Source organism: Zingiber officinale, chromosome 4B, assembly GCF_018446385.1.
Source record: "Zingiber officinale cultivar Zhangliang chromosome 4B, Zo_v1.1, whole genome shotgun sequence".
In the NCBI taxonomy this organism is placed as follows: Eukaryota; Viridiplantae; Streptophyta; class Magnoliopsida; order Zingiberales; family Zingiberaceae; genus Zingiber; species Zingiber officinale.
The window spans coordinates 32121849-32136951 of NC_055993.1; positions in this window are offsets into that span (position 1 = coordinate 32121849).

The window sequence follows — 15103 nt, forward strand, 5'->3', positions numbered from 1 at the left end:
GAATAAGAAAGATAACAAGTAAGTCAAGCAAGAGGCTAGTACCCGACATCCAAGAGCTTGTCGTTAAACAAATCCAGGTGACCATTTCCGAGGTCTTGGCCCTGGTAGACCGAGGTCTGCTCTTTTAGGATTGGTGGCTCGCAACCCCAACCTATTAGGGAACGCGCATGAGATGGTACTAAGCCTGGGCCCAAAGAAAAGAAAACCAAAAGAAAGAAGAAGAAAGTAAAAGATAGAAATTAAAAGATTAATTTCTATTACAAGGATATAAGAAAATATAATAAGTTTTATGCTTAGAATAAATAAAAAGTTAGTTTCTTTAATTCTAAGCTTACAGTGTTCATTTCTTATTATCCTGTTAGATAGTGAGCATGTTTAGTATTCAGTTTCATTTTCTGTATACCATGAGCACATGCAGATTTGCTTTAGCATTTCAGTTTCAGTAGTATTGCATTACATTTATGCATTTCGAGTTTTGTGAGATAGATTAGTACTTACTAAGCGTTTTCGCTTATAGATCTTTTCTTTTTCCTCCTACTGCAGATAAAGGAAAAGCTAAGATATGAAGGGAGACGACAGGATGGTGGTGGTGATGAAGGTGTGTGATGACTGCGACTATGGAGAGATCCAGAGAGTGTTATCAAACTTGCAGGACCTATTTGATTAGAGTTTATGTTTTAGTTCTTTCCTTTAACACTATTATGAAGTTTGTGAGATTGTAGTTGAATTTATTTCCGCATATGCATTTAGTCACTTTAATTATTTGTGGAGTGAAATAGTTGGTTGTCTTTACTGTTGTTTTATAACTGCGTGGTTGTGAAAAATGAGTTCCAGCCGCCTGTGGCTGCGTATATATATCTTGTGTATTATAGATTTGGTCACCGGTACAGGGGAGATTCTGCCGAAATTTTTTGGTAGGAATTCCTCTGAACCGTGATAAATCTAACTGACTCTAATAATAGCGTTAGTGACACTAGATAGAGAGTTGTAGTTAGGTAACATTCGCCCTTAGAGAGTAGAAGTAAGAAGGGTGGGTTGTTACAGAACCAATGCTTAGAGTCTAGAAAAAGGAAAGATCACATAGAGTACTTCAAGTGCAAAAGAATGAGTCATTACAAATTTCAAAGCCTGAAGAGAAGATCCAAGGATCCAAGAGGAGCAATTAAGATAAATAAACTTTTTTTATATTAAAATTTACATATTTTAGATCTTTCTTGTTTAAGTTATGATGTGAATTTAAAAATACATAAAAATCCTACATTAACATTGTTTAACAAAAATAATTTAATTAATAAAAATTTAACAAATTCAAATATAACTAAAATTGATCAAATAAACTCAAACCTTAATCATAATATAGATTCAGTTAATCAAAATCCATTTATTCAAAATAATTTAAAATTAAATTAAAATAATAATTTTTAAAAATTAATTAATAATAAACAAAATTTAACTAGAAATTTAGAAAATAAAATTTAAACTATAAAAATTTAAAAATTAATCCTTTAATATTTGAACATAAGAATTTGAAAATAAAAATAACAAAGAAAATAATTTTTCTAAATTTAAAAACACAAATTTTGGAAAACTAGAAAAACAAAATAATCTTTTGAAAAATAAAATTTATAAATTAGAAAAGTTAATTAATAATTTTACTAACTCACAAAATCAAGACTTGGGTTATAAGCCAATCAATAATAACAATAACAACAACAACAACCACAATAATAATAATAATAATAATAATAATAATATGTCTTGTTTGAATTGATTGACTTGTCATGATCATACATACTTTAAATTACCTGTTATATACCATGTCATGCATTCTATTCTTATCCTATCAGTTTAGAATGGTTAGTAATAAAAGGTTTAATAAACCCTAATGGCATAGCTGTAAAATACCAAAAAGGGGCAGAAAATAATAAGGGGAATTTTCAAAAAATTTTAGAAATTTTTCGAGAATTTTTCAGAGACCGTATGGACGAGTTCGCGGGGATAAAAACTGGGCCCCGGGAAAGCTTGTTTAGGCTACCCATTTAAGCGAGGAAATGTTGATTTTCTTTTTATTCTTATTTCTTTTTTCCTTTTCTTTATTTTTAGTCATTTCCTCTTTGCCCGCGAGCCCTAACCTCCTTCCCCAAGCGGTTTCCTCCCCCTCTCGCGACAAAACCCCTCGACTTCCTCTTCTCATTTCTGCCCTAGCCACGTCGCGCACAGCATTTTCCTCTCTTCTTCTCCCTGTCGCCGACCCATCTCCTTTCTTCTTCTTCTCCACAGCCCTAGCGCCGCCGCCGCACGGGACAGCGCTGGCCTTCTCCACGCCGAGCCTTAGTTTCCTGACGCTGACCTCTTCCTCTTAGCCTCTCACCGTGGAGATCTCAGATCGCCACCCCTTTTTGTCAGCAAGTTTTGGCCGGAAGGAGGAGTATCGAGTCCTCTCCTAATCTGCCCTAGTTCTCCACTGCCGAGCCACCTATTTGGCCGTGATTCCACTGTCTAGTCTTTCTCGGCCCCTTCTTCAGACACTCTCAGTGAAGTCTCGGGCAGAGGAAGCAACTGGCAGTCATGATTCCACTTCAGGTAAGGCATTGTGCTATGTAGTTAAGGATTTTTGATAGGTGATGTTCACGTCTTATTAATCCGACAGAGGGGAAAAGATTTCTAGTAGGGTTTGCTTTACTGTGGATTATTCTTGGTCCGGCAGCAACCTCCTCTAGCAGTGGGTAAGTACAGATTTAGATGTGTTTTTGTGTTGAATCTATGATGGATTATGTTATAGTAAGTCCTAATTAGAAGGTGGAACGGTTAGGGTTAATTTCATTAACCCTAATTGATCAATGGATTAGGATTTAGTTTAGTTAATGGATGCATGATAGAATTAGCTAAACTAAAATATTGGTGATACAAGACTTCGATTTGAGACGGTGTCTCGACGAGGGATCTATTGCGAATACGATCCTTTCTATTGGAGGCGGGTACTTTGACTTTATGTCATTTGATATGCATAGTAATATTTATAACATATAGCAATGATTGTGTTTTGTTATCTGCTTCGATTGGTCACTACCTGATTTGTTACTTGCTTGGTTGTTTACTTATTATGCACTTCATGCTAGTACCTACCTGTTTATACATGCTTATAGGGGTAGTGACACAACCATGTTTCTATTATGTTCAGGACCTAGGGTTTTTGATTCTTTATCTGACCTGTGTACCTAGACCATTGATTAGATCAATTTATTCTAGGGTACACATTTTATATATATGGATTGGTTCGGGATATTGTCATGCTTAGTGTCATGCACCATTCGCATGATTGCATGGTGTGCGATTGTCGGCTCCATTATTGTTGAGCACATCGCTAGTTCATGTATCTGCACACATGACCACTCATTGGTTAGTGGTATATTCTGGCGGGGTGTGTTACAGTAGGTGCTCTGTCAAGGGCTCCGTTGGTCTACTGATGAGTTAGTGTGACGCAGCGTTGTAGCAGGACAGGGATCCCTCCCCATCATCGTGTACCGGGAGATGAGAGCATTGAGCTCCCCCATTTATGATTTGGGGTAAGGAGGATAGGTGTACTCCGACAGCATCCCATCCACTCGGTCACTCATCAGGAGTAGTGATGGCAGAGTGCATGGTTGTCACAGCCCTACCCACTCGATCTTACCATCGTGTGTGAGACGGCTGACTGGAGAGTAGGGGTGACCAAGACATGTCATTGGCATCATATGCATGATGCATTTATTGGTTGTGTTTGTGTTTGCTGCATTTATTTGTTGCATTTGGATGGATGCATATGTTTGACATGCATACAGGATTTATGACACTTCCGGTCTGATGACCTTGATATCCTTATACCTTGGTCCTAGTTAGTACAGTTTTCTCCGGCTTATTTCAGTTGCATTTATCCTTCTAGTGTCAGGAGATTGTACGCATGATTAGTGCTAGATGTTATTTTCTTTATTATGCATATTAGTTGTTACCCGCTGAGGAGTTGACTCACCCCCGTGGATATTTACTATTTTCAGGTTGATGCTGTCAGGAGAGTTTGAGTCGCTAGTCCCCTGCAGTCCACGAGGACGTCGTGTTGAACTTTTAGACTTTCTTGTTTTAGACTATGTTTGGACTTGTTTGTGTCGATACATTTGGATCTTGTATGGATTCTTATTGCCTATGAGTTTTATTGGATTTGTTTTACTACACGACTGCCTAGACGACAGAAGAGGTAAGTTGATTTTATCGTCGGATTTGAGCTTTATGAGTGTAGTAGAGTAGGACATCGGTTTTGTGCTTTATGGGTGTAGTTGAGTAGGGTTGTTTTTTAGTCATATTATCACTGTTATAGTTTGTTAAATTATTAACTGCATGGGTGATTGTTTATATTATTGTTATTGTTCCGGCCGTGTTGGCCGAGGTATATGTGGCCCAGAGGGCGATATAGAAAGTTTCAGATTATCCGCCGTACAGGGGAGATGCTGCCAAAATTTCTTCGGACAGAGACTCCTCCGGGGCGTGACAATTTATTTGGTATCAGAGCCAGGTTATACGATCCTTTGTTTTCGTATTTTGGATATTTGGGTAATCGTTGATCGCTAGAAGAGTTATGCTGATCTGACACGCAGACCTTTGGAGTTTTCTATTGGTGATGATGTTTTTCTGAGAGTTTCACCCACGAAAGGGGTGAAGAGATTTTGTGGGTGAAACTCTCAGAAAAATATGATCACCAATAGAGAACTTCAAAGGTCTGCGTCTCCGATTAGCATAACTCTTCTGGCGATCAACGATTACCCAAATATCCAAAATACGAAAACAAAGGATCGTATAACTTGGATTTGATACCAAATAAATTGTCACGCCCCGGAGGAGACCATGTCCGAAGAAATTTCGGCAGCATTTCCCTTGTACGACGGACAATCTGAAACTTTCTACATCGCCCTCTGGGCCACATATACATCGGCCAACACGGCCGGAACAATAACAATAATATAAACAATCACCCACGCAGTTAATAATTTAACAAACTGTAACAGTGATAATATGACTCAAAAACAATCATACTCAACTACACCTATAAAGCACAAAACTGATGTCTTACTCCATTACACTCATAAAGCTCAAATCCGACGATAAAATCAACTTACCTTTTCTGTCGTCTAAGCAAACGTGTAGTAAAACAAATCCAATAAAACTCATAGGCAATAATAATCCATACAAGATCCAAATGTATCAACACAAACAAGTCCAAACATAGTCTAAAACAAGAAAGACTAAAAGTTCAACACGACGTACTCATGGACTGCAAGGGACTAGCAACTGGAACTCTCCTGACAACATCAACCTGAAAATAGTAAATATCCACGGGGGTGAGTCAACTCCTCAGCGGGTAACAACTAATATGCATAATAAAGAAAATAACATCTAGCACTAATCATGCGTACAGTCTCCTAACACTAGAAGGATAAATGCAATTGAAATAAGTAGGAGAAAACTGTACTAACCAGGACCAAGGTATATAAGGATATCAAGGTCATCAGACCGGAAGTGTCATAAATCCTGTATGCATGTCAAACATATGCATCCATCCAAATGCAGCAAATAAATACAGCAAACACAAACACAAACACAACCAATAAATGCATCATGCATATGATGCCAATGACATGTCCTGGTCACCCCTACTCTCCAGTCAGCCGTCTCACACACGATGGTAATACCGAGTGTGTAAGGCTGTGACAACCGTGCACTCTGCCATCACTACTCCTGATGAGTGACCGAGTGGACGGGATGCTGTCAGAATACACCTATCCTCCTTACCCCAAATCATAAATGGGGGAGCTCAATGCTCTCATCTCCCGGTACACGATGACGGGGAGGGATTCCTGTCCTGCTACAATGCTGCGTCACACTAATCCATGAGTGGACCAATGGAGCCCTTGATAGAGCACCTACTGCAACACACCTTGCCTGAATATACCACTAACCCATGAGTGGTCGTGTGTGCAGATACATGTAACTAGCGATGTACTCAACAATAATGGAGCTGACAATCGCACAGCATGCAATCATACGAATGGTGCATGATTCTAAGCATGGCAATATCCTGAACCAATCCATATATATAAAATGTGTACCCTAGAATAAATTGACCTAATCAATGGTCTAGGTACACAGGTCAGATAAAGAATCAAAAACCCTAGGTCCTGAACATAATAGAAACATGGTTGTGTCACTACCCCTATAAGCATGTATAAACAGGTAGGTACTAACATGAAGTGCATAATAAGTAAACAACCAAGCAAGTAATAGATCAGGTAGTAACCAACCGAAGCAGATAACAAAACACAATCATTGCTATATGTTATAAACATTACTATGCACATCAAATGACATAAAGTCAAAGTACCCGCCTCCAATAGAAAGGATCGTATCTGCAATAGATCCCTCGTCGAGACACCGTCTCAAATCAAAGTCTTGTATCACCAATATTTTAGTTTAGCTAATTCTATCATGTATCCATTAACTAAACTAAATCCTAATCCATTGATCAATTAGGGTTAATGAAATTAACCCTAACCGTTCCACCTTCTAATTAGGACTTACTATAACATAATCCATCACAGATTCAACACAAAAACACATCTAAATCTGTACTTACCCACTGCTAGAGGAGGTTGCTGTCGGACCAAGAACAATCCACAGTAAAGCAAACCCTACTGGAAATCTTTTCTCCTCTGTTGGATTAATAAGACGTGAACATCACCTATCAAAAATACCTAACTACATAACACAATGCCTTACCTGAAGTGCCAATTGCTTCCTCTGCCCGAGACTTCACTGAGAGTGTCTGAAGAAGGGGCCGAGAAAGACCAGACAGTGGAATCACGGCCAAATAGGTGGCTCGACAGTGGAGAACTAGGGTAGATTAGGAGAGGACTCGATACTCCTCCTTCCGCCCAAAACTTGCTGACAAAAAGGGGCGGCGATCTGAGATCTCCACGGTGAGAGGCTAAGAGGAAGAGGTCAGCGTCAGGAAACTAAGGCTCGGCGTGGAGAAGGTCGGCGCTGTCCCGTGCGGCGGCGGCGCTAGGGCTGTGGAGAAGAAGAAGAAAGGAGATGGGTCGGCAACAGGGAGAAGAAGAGAGGAAAATGTTGTGCGCGACGTGGCTAGGGCAGAAATGAGAAGAGGAAGCCGGGGGTTTTATCGCGAGTGGGGGAGGAAACCGCTCAGGGAAGGAGGTTAGGGCTCGCGGGCAAATAGGAAACGACAAAAAATAAAGAAAAGGAAAAAAGAAATAAGAATAAAAAGAAAATCAACATTTCCTCGCTTAAATGGGTAGCCTAAACAGGCTTTCCCGGGGCCCAGTTTTTATCTCCGCGAACTCGCCCATACGGTCTCTGAAAAATTCTCGAAAAATTTCCAAATATTTCAAAAAATTCCCCTTGTTATTTTCTGCCCTTTTCAGTATTTTACATTCTCCCCCACTAATAAAAATTTGGTCCCCAAATTTTGTTATCTACCATCAGCAAGTACTAACAACAGATATAGAGTATAAATATTGAACGGTAAATTAATCACATACCTCAAGTGAAAAGATGGGGGTATCGAGCTCGGATAGTATCCTCGAGCTCCCAAATAGCCTCCTCGTCTGAATGATGCTGCCATCCGACTTTAACTAGCCAGATAGTCTTGTTCCGCAACTGACGCTCCTTCCGGTCCAAAATCCGTAACGGAACCTCCTCATAAGTGGCGTCAGGCTGAACTGGAACTGAGACATCTGTCAGCACATGCGTCGGGTCAAGTAAATATCTCCTCAGCATAGATACGTGGAATACATCGTGGACGCCTGCTAGGGACGGTGGTAGTGCCAGCCGGTAAGCTACTGCTCCAATCCTCTCCAAGATCTGGAAAGGGTCAATGTACCGCGGAGCTAGCTTACCTCTGAGGCCAAACAAGACTATCTGGCTAGTACCTACCTGTTTATACATGCTTATAGGGGTAGTGACATAACTATGTTTCTATTATGTTCAGGACCTAGGATTTTTTATTCTTTATATGACCTGTGTACCTATACCATTGATTAGGTCAATTTATTATAGGGTACACATTTTATATATATGGATTGGTTCAGGATATTGCCATGCTTAGTGTCATGCATCATTCGCATGATTGCATGCTGTGCGATTGTCGGCTCCATTATTTTTGAGCACATCTCTAGTTACATGTATCTGCGCACACGACCACTCATGGGTTAATGGTATATTCAGGCAGGGTGTGTTGCAGCAGGTGCTCTATCAAGGACTCCGTTGGTCCACTCATGGGTTAGCGTGACGCAGCATTGTAGTAGGACAGGGATCCCTCCCCGTCATTATGTATCGGGAGATGAGAGCATTGAGCTCCCCAATTTATGATTTAGGGTAAGGAGGATAGGTGTACTCCGACAGCATCCCATCCACTCGATCACTCATCAGGAGCAGTAATGGCAGAGTGCACGGTTGTCACAGCCCTACCCACTCGGTCTTACCATCGTGTGTGAGACGGCTGACTGGAGAGTAGGGGTGACCAGGACATGTCATTGCCATCATATGCATGATGCATTTATTGATTGTGTTTGTGTTTGCTGCATTTATTTGCTGCATTTGGATGGATGCATATGTTTGACATGCATACAAGATTTATGACACTTCCGGTCTGATGACCTTGATATCCTTATACCTTGGTCCTGGTTAGTACAGTTTTCTCCTTCTTATTTCAGTTGCATTTATCCTTCTAGTGTCAGGAGACTGTACGCATGATTAGTGCAAGATGTTATTTTTTTTATTATGCATATCAGTTGTTACCCGCTGAGGAGTTGACTCACCCCCGTGGATATTTACTATTTTCAGGTTGATGCTCTCAGGAGAGTTCCAGTCGCTAGTCTCCTGCAGTCCACGAGGACGTCGTGTTGAACTTTTAGTCTTTCTTGTTTTAGACTATGTTTAGACTTGTTTGTGTTGATACATTTGGATCTTGTATGGATTCTTATTGCCTATGAGTTTTATTGGATTTGTTTTACTACACGCCTGCCTAGACGGCAGAAGAGGTAAGTTGATTTTATCGTCGGATTTGAGCTTTATGAGTGTAGTAGAGTAGGACATCGGTTTTGTGCTTTATGGGTGTAGTTGAGTAGGGTTGTTTTTTAGTCATATTATCACTGTTATATTTTGTTAAATTATTAACTGCATGGGTGATTGTTTATATTATTGTTATTGTTCCGGCCGTGTTGGCCGAGGTATATGTGGCCCAGAGGGCGATGTAGAAAGTTTCAGATTATCCGCCGTACAGGGGAGATGCTGCCAAAATTTCTTCGGACAGAGACTCCTCCGGGGCGTGACAATTTATTTGGTATCGGAGCCAGGTTATATGATCCTTTGTTTTCGTATTTTGGATATTTGGGTAATCGTTGATCGCCAGAAGAGTTATGCTGATCGGAGACGCAGACCTTTGGAGTTCTCTATTAGTGATGATGTTTTTCTGAGAGTTTCACCCACGAAACAGGGACTCCAAAGGGTAGCCACTCACTTGGCTACCAGGATTCATAAACTCTAGTATTTATCCTGGAGGTCTAGAGTTCGAATCCTGGGGAAGGCAAGAATCCACTGGCCAGGGGTGGGAAGACCTAGTGAGTAACGACACGGCCGAGAGTCGTCGGATGACGACATAAGGGGTCGCCAATTGGTCCACCATTATGGCCACCCAAGGGACCATCAGGGGCCGCCAGTTGGGCCGCTAGTGTGGCCGCCCAAGGGGCCGAGGGGCCATGACGTTACAATAGCATCGGAATGGATTAGGATGATAGTACGTCAAGGAAACTTTGTCGCAAGCATGTCTAGCTGAATCATATGTATTCTACCTGGTGCACTAGACCTAGTGGATCTGACCAAAGGTACCTCAGTCAAACATGAGCTAGTTAGACCAAAACCTAGTATTAAGTTCTTTGGACAGAACTATTTTCGGATGTATTTAGAAAGTGATTCATCGTTGATACATAAGAAGGTCATATGTCTAGCCACTGACTGTAAACTTACCCTTGGAAAGTTTGCTTGATTAACCCAAAGCTAAATTAGAATCTAACATGGGTTAAACAACCTTTTTGATAAATTTTTAATAACTTAAATCAATTAAAATAATATAAACTTTAATCAAACAATCACATTGTTTAATTAAAAATCGAAAACTGATTAATTAACCAAAAATTTAAATCTTAATTTATAACCTAATTAAAAGTTAATTCATAATTAATGAATTAATAAATAATATACCAAAATTAAATTACAATTTAATAAAAAAAAATTTAATTTGAAATTAATAAATAAAGTTTAATACATTAATCAAATTAAACCTACTTAAGAATTAAGTTTAAATAAAACTTAAATTAAAATTAAATGAAAACTTAATTTAAAAACTTAAAATAAATTAAACCGTTACTGAAACTAATAACTTAATTAAAACTAAAAATTAAATTTAATTAATCAATTAAAACTTAATCATAAATTTAATTTAAAACTTAAAAATGTAAACTCAAACTTAAATTAAATTAACTCAAGTGTAATTTAAAGGCAAACTAAATCAACTTTAAATTAAAACTAAATTAATTATTAAAATATTTAATTAAACTTGAAATCAATAACTAAATAAGTTTAACTTAATTAAATTAATAATTAACCTTAAAATTTAACTTAATATATATGATTAATCTTTAATGAATTTCAACTTGAATCTCAACTTTAATAAACAACTAAAGAAATTTAAACTTAAACAAAATTTAATTAAATTAAATTTTAAAATAATAAAACTAATTCTTAAATCTGTAACTAATTAATTCATATAAAAATAATTAAATTAATCCTTAATAAATAATAATTCATAATTAATTAATTCATAACTAATTAACTATGAAACTTTAATCAACAATTAAAATAATAATTAACCTTAACTGAAATAGACAATTATTAATCTAACAATTATATTAATTAATTAATCTGAAAGTAAATTTTTAATCATTAATTAATTAAAATAAAAAATCATGATAATACTAAATAAATTTAAGTCAAAATAATAATTAATAAGTTAAATCTAATGAAATTAACTTTAGTTTATTCCAAATTAAGTTCAACTCAAATAATTATTTATCTAAAAACCAACCTATATAAATTTACCATAATAATTAAAATTAATTTACAATTAATTCTTAATCCAATTAATAATCATTAAATTAGAAATCAACTTAATTAACTATAAATTTATTCTTAATTAATTAGTTAATTATATTTAACAATTAATCTTAACATTTCTAAACTAAACATAAAAAATATTAATTCAATTAATCAAAATAATAATAATAATAATAATAATAATAATAATAAGGTTACCATTAATATTAACTTAATTAATCTTTTTAATCCAATTTAATCCAAAATTAACTTAAAATAATCCAAATTCAACTAAAATTCAAACTCAATTTTAACTTAATTCAAATTTTAACAAACTCAAAATCAATAAAGTCATCTCACACAAATATAGGATTACCATATTTGAAAATTTAGAATGAGTGAGATGATATGAAGAGTACATTAAAAATATTTTTGAAAACTTATAAATCTATTTTATTAAATATATTTTTAAAATTTTGATTGATAATTGATTGGATGTATTATATATAAATTATTGTTGATCACCACCTAAGTCTTTAGATTTTTAAGTCAATTTTGACCCTTAGACGCATATAGGAATGTCTTCCTTGTGGGTAACAAGAATATCCAAATGAGTGTCTGGTTAAGGGGGAGAGATTGTATTGAAAGACTTTAAAAAAAAGTTTAAAATAAAATATTTTTGAAAATTTATCTTCAAAAAGGATTTGAAAAGTTTTGAGTTTAAAAAAAATCTTTTAAAAACATATTTTCTACATTCTTTAAATATTTTTCAAAATCATTCTTTTGAAAATATTTTTTTTTAAATTATAATTTGAAAAATATTTTGAAAATTCCTTTACAAATTTATGTTTCATACTTTAAAAAATTATTTGAAAAGCGTGCTTGATAAAAATTCTTTACAAATCTCTTTGAAAATTATTTTTAAGAAACTCTTATTTTGTCAAATATTTTTGAAAATCATTTTTACAAAATTACTTGAAAAATTATTTTGGAAGAATTAATTCTTCTATGAAATATATTGGTTTTACAAAAATATTTTTAGTCTTCAAAATATTTTTGAAAGATTTTACTTAGTAAATCTTTTGAAAATGCCTTTAAAACATTTTTGAAATTAGCTTGAAAATATTCTTGTAAATTTCTTTCGAAAGTATCTTGAAAATATGTAAAAATGATTTTGCAAAATGTTGAAAAATCCTTCAAGAGAATCTTTGAAATTTTGAACAGATGTTTTTCAAAATATATTTGATTCATGCTTATTTTGAAAACCCTAAATACTTCTTATTATTATCTTTCAAAAGGGTAAAGGTAATACCTTAGTGAATACCTTGAGTGTTTTTTTAGGAAAGGCATTTTATCATTATTGGTGCAAAACATAGGAAATATCATAGAAATCAAAGATATGCATGAAGGGTTCTTTTTTATGAGTGATAAAGGGGGAGAAGAAGGGTTTAAATTAGAAACCTAAATCAATAATTATCCCTAACTTAAACATATTTATCAAACATCAAAAAGGGGGAGATTGTTGGTGCAATCGACCTCCAAGGTTTTAATGTCCGACAAATATATTTATTGGAGCTTGATCAAGGGAAGTCCTAGTTGCGGCTAGGTAAGGAAAATCTCGGTAGATCGTAGAAGATAAGTAGAAGGATTCGATAGGTCTGAATGATCCGATATCAAATCCCTGGTGAGTCGATCTAATGCTGAGTCTTGATGAGTGAAGTTAGGTAGAGAACCCGCTAAAGGGAGGTAACTCTAGCTTCTAGTGAGTGAAGCCAGATGGAGAAAATCTTAGGGGGAGGTAACCTTAGGTAACGAGAAGTCTTAGAGCAGTCAACTCTAAGCTAGGTTGATCAGATTGTTTCTGATCACCGCGTGCAGTCGACTGGACCAGCAGATCTTGATAAATCTAAGTTTAATTTTACCATAGTGTTAGATATTACTATTATTACTGCTGGCTAAGATAGTATTACAGAAAAAAGTCTTAGTGAATCAAGCGATCAGACACTAAGCAGAGAAATTCTAAACAGGTCTGGAGGACCAAATGTTTGGCAGGTAAGTTGAGGTAAGCAATTGGAGAGGAGCGACAGTGAGGTCGTGTTCCGAAAAGGAACAAACTCTAGGTCATTGATCCAACTAAAGAAATTGAAAATATTTCTAAGTTGAGATCAAGATAGCGTTATTGTCAATTACTATTCATGCAGCGTATAACTATGCTAACCTTTGTTTTGCAGAGACATATATTGTTTAACTATGTTTTGAAAAACAGGTCCGACCAATTGACCGAACCCATGGATTGGTCAACCAAACAAGGTTAATACAAAAAAGAGATCAGATCAAGTAGAAGTAAATTTGGAAGACAGACTGATCAGTCAACCAAACCTAGGGATCGGTCGACCGAACGATCACCGCATTAATGAAGACTTAATGGTGTATCTTGACGAATAGGGAAACTACTCTATTTGATCAACCGAAGAAGGTGATCGGTCAACCAAACAATTAATGCTCTTAATGACGTGAAGATCGGATCTCAGTAAAGAAGAAAAGGCACATGTTCAATTGACCGATAGGGAGATCGATCGACAGAAAGGATCAGTCGACCGAATGACTTTTTGGTCGACCGAACCATACTTATAAAAGGGGAGCTCGAGGTCCGAGGTAGTAACGAAGTTTTCTATTAATCTCTATGTAAAGTCTCTGTTCATGCTACTACTCTACAACACATCTTCATGCAAGCTACTGCTCTGATAAAGTGTCGATGATCTTCATTGCTTCTTATATGTTCAGCATAATTTTATTTAGTTTGCATTGTACTTCATTTCAAGTAAGATAGTAGGCTGTTACTATCTTATATCTATCATTGTACGAATTGCTTCTTTTCAGAGGTTTAGAAAAAATAATTATAGTGATTTGCCCAATAGTGCGATCAAGGATCGCGGATCTTACAGTAGGAGTCAACATAGGCTCCGAACCAAGTAACCACTTGTGTAACTTGTATTTTTTTCTGCTGCTACTTTGATATTCATTCTATGAGTCAAAAAGAAAAGACTTAATGTGTGATATTCAACCCCCTTATCGCATCTTCTCGATCCTTCACAAACTCTGAGTATCTGAATCTTGAGCTGGGTTATAAGCAAGTGTATGTTCTAGATGAATTTTAACTATAAGGATTTTATTACATTATTCAACCTAGTTATTCTTCTCTGTGCAATTAAGTCATCCAGTATATTATTTGGCTCGAAGATGCATCATGAAAAATTACTCTAAAGGCCATATTATAGATACATCAAGGAAGGACAACCGTGTAGCTTGATTTCTTCTGTTCGACGTTGATATTTCGCCTAGCATATCAGTCGGCAGGGGGCTCCTTATTCCTTTGTACCATGATACATTATTGGGTATGGTTATGCCGCTTGATGTTAATTTCCTGCCCAAATATTACTCAACCCAAGGGTATTTTATAAGCTTTGATGAGCAAAATACATTTTCCCAACTTGGTTGTTCCGTACAATAGTAGTATCCCGATCAGTTTATTCTCTAGTCCAGCAATCGATTATGAAAAATTATCCTTGGGGTTACATCCGGCATGGTTACTCCACTCAAGGATCAGTACCTTGCTTGGCTTATTATATTGACTAATATATATTACATGAGGAACACACAGGAGTTTACTCTGTATGAAGTACTGGTGGTTCTGAAAATACACGAGAAAAATAGATGCTATCTAACCTTATTTACGGCATATCTTAACACATTTTAAATTGGAGTTTTAGCACATCCTATTGGGGAATTTCAGTTATTTACAATGGTCGCATACAATTACATACTAGGAATTATAACATAAATAATGTCATTCAAATTTGCTCAAAAGATCTGTTGGGAGCCCGTTGAGAAGTCGATGATAGTCTAT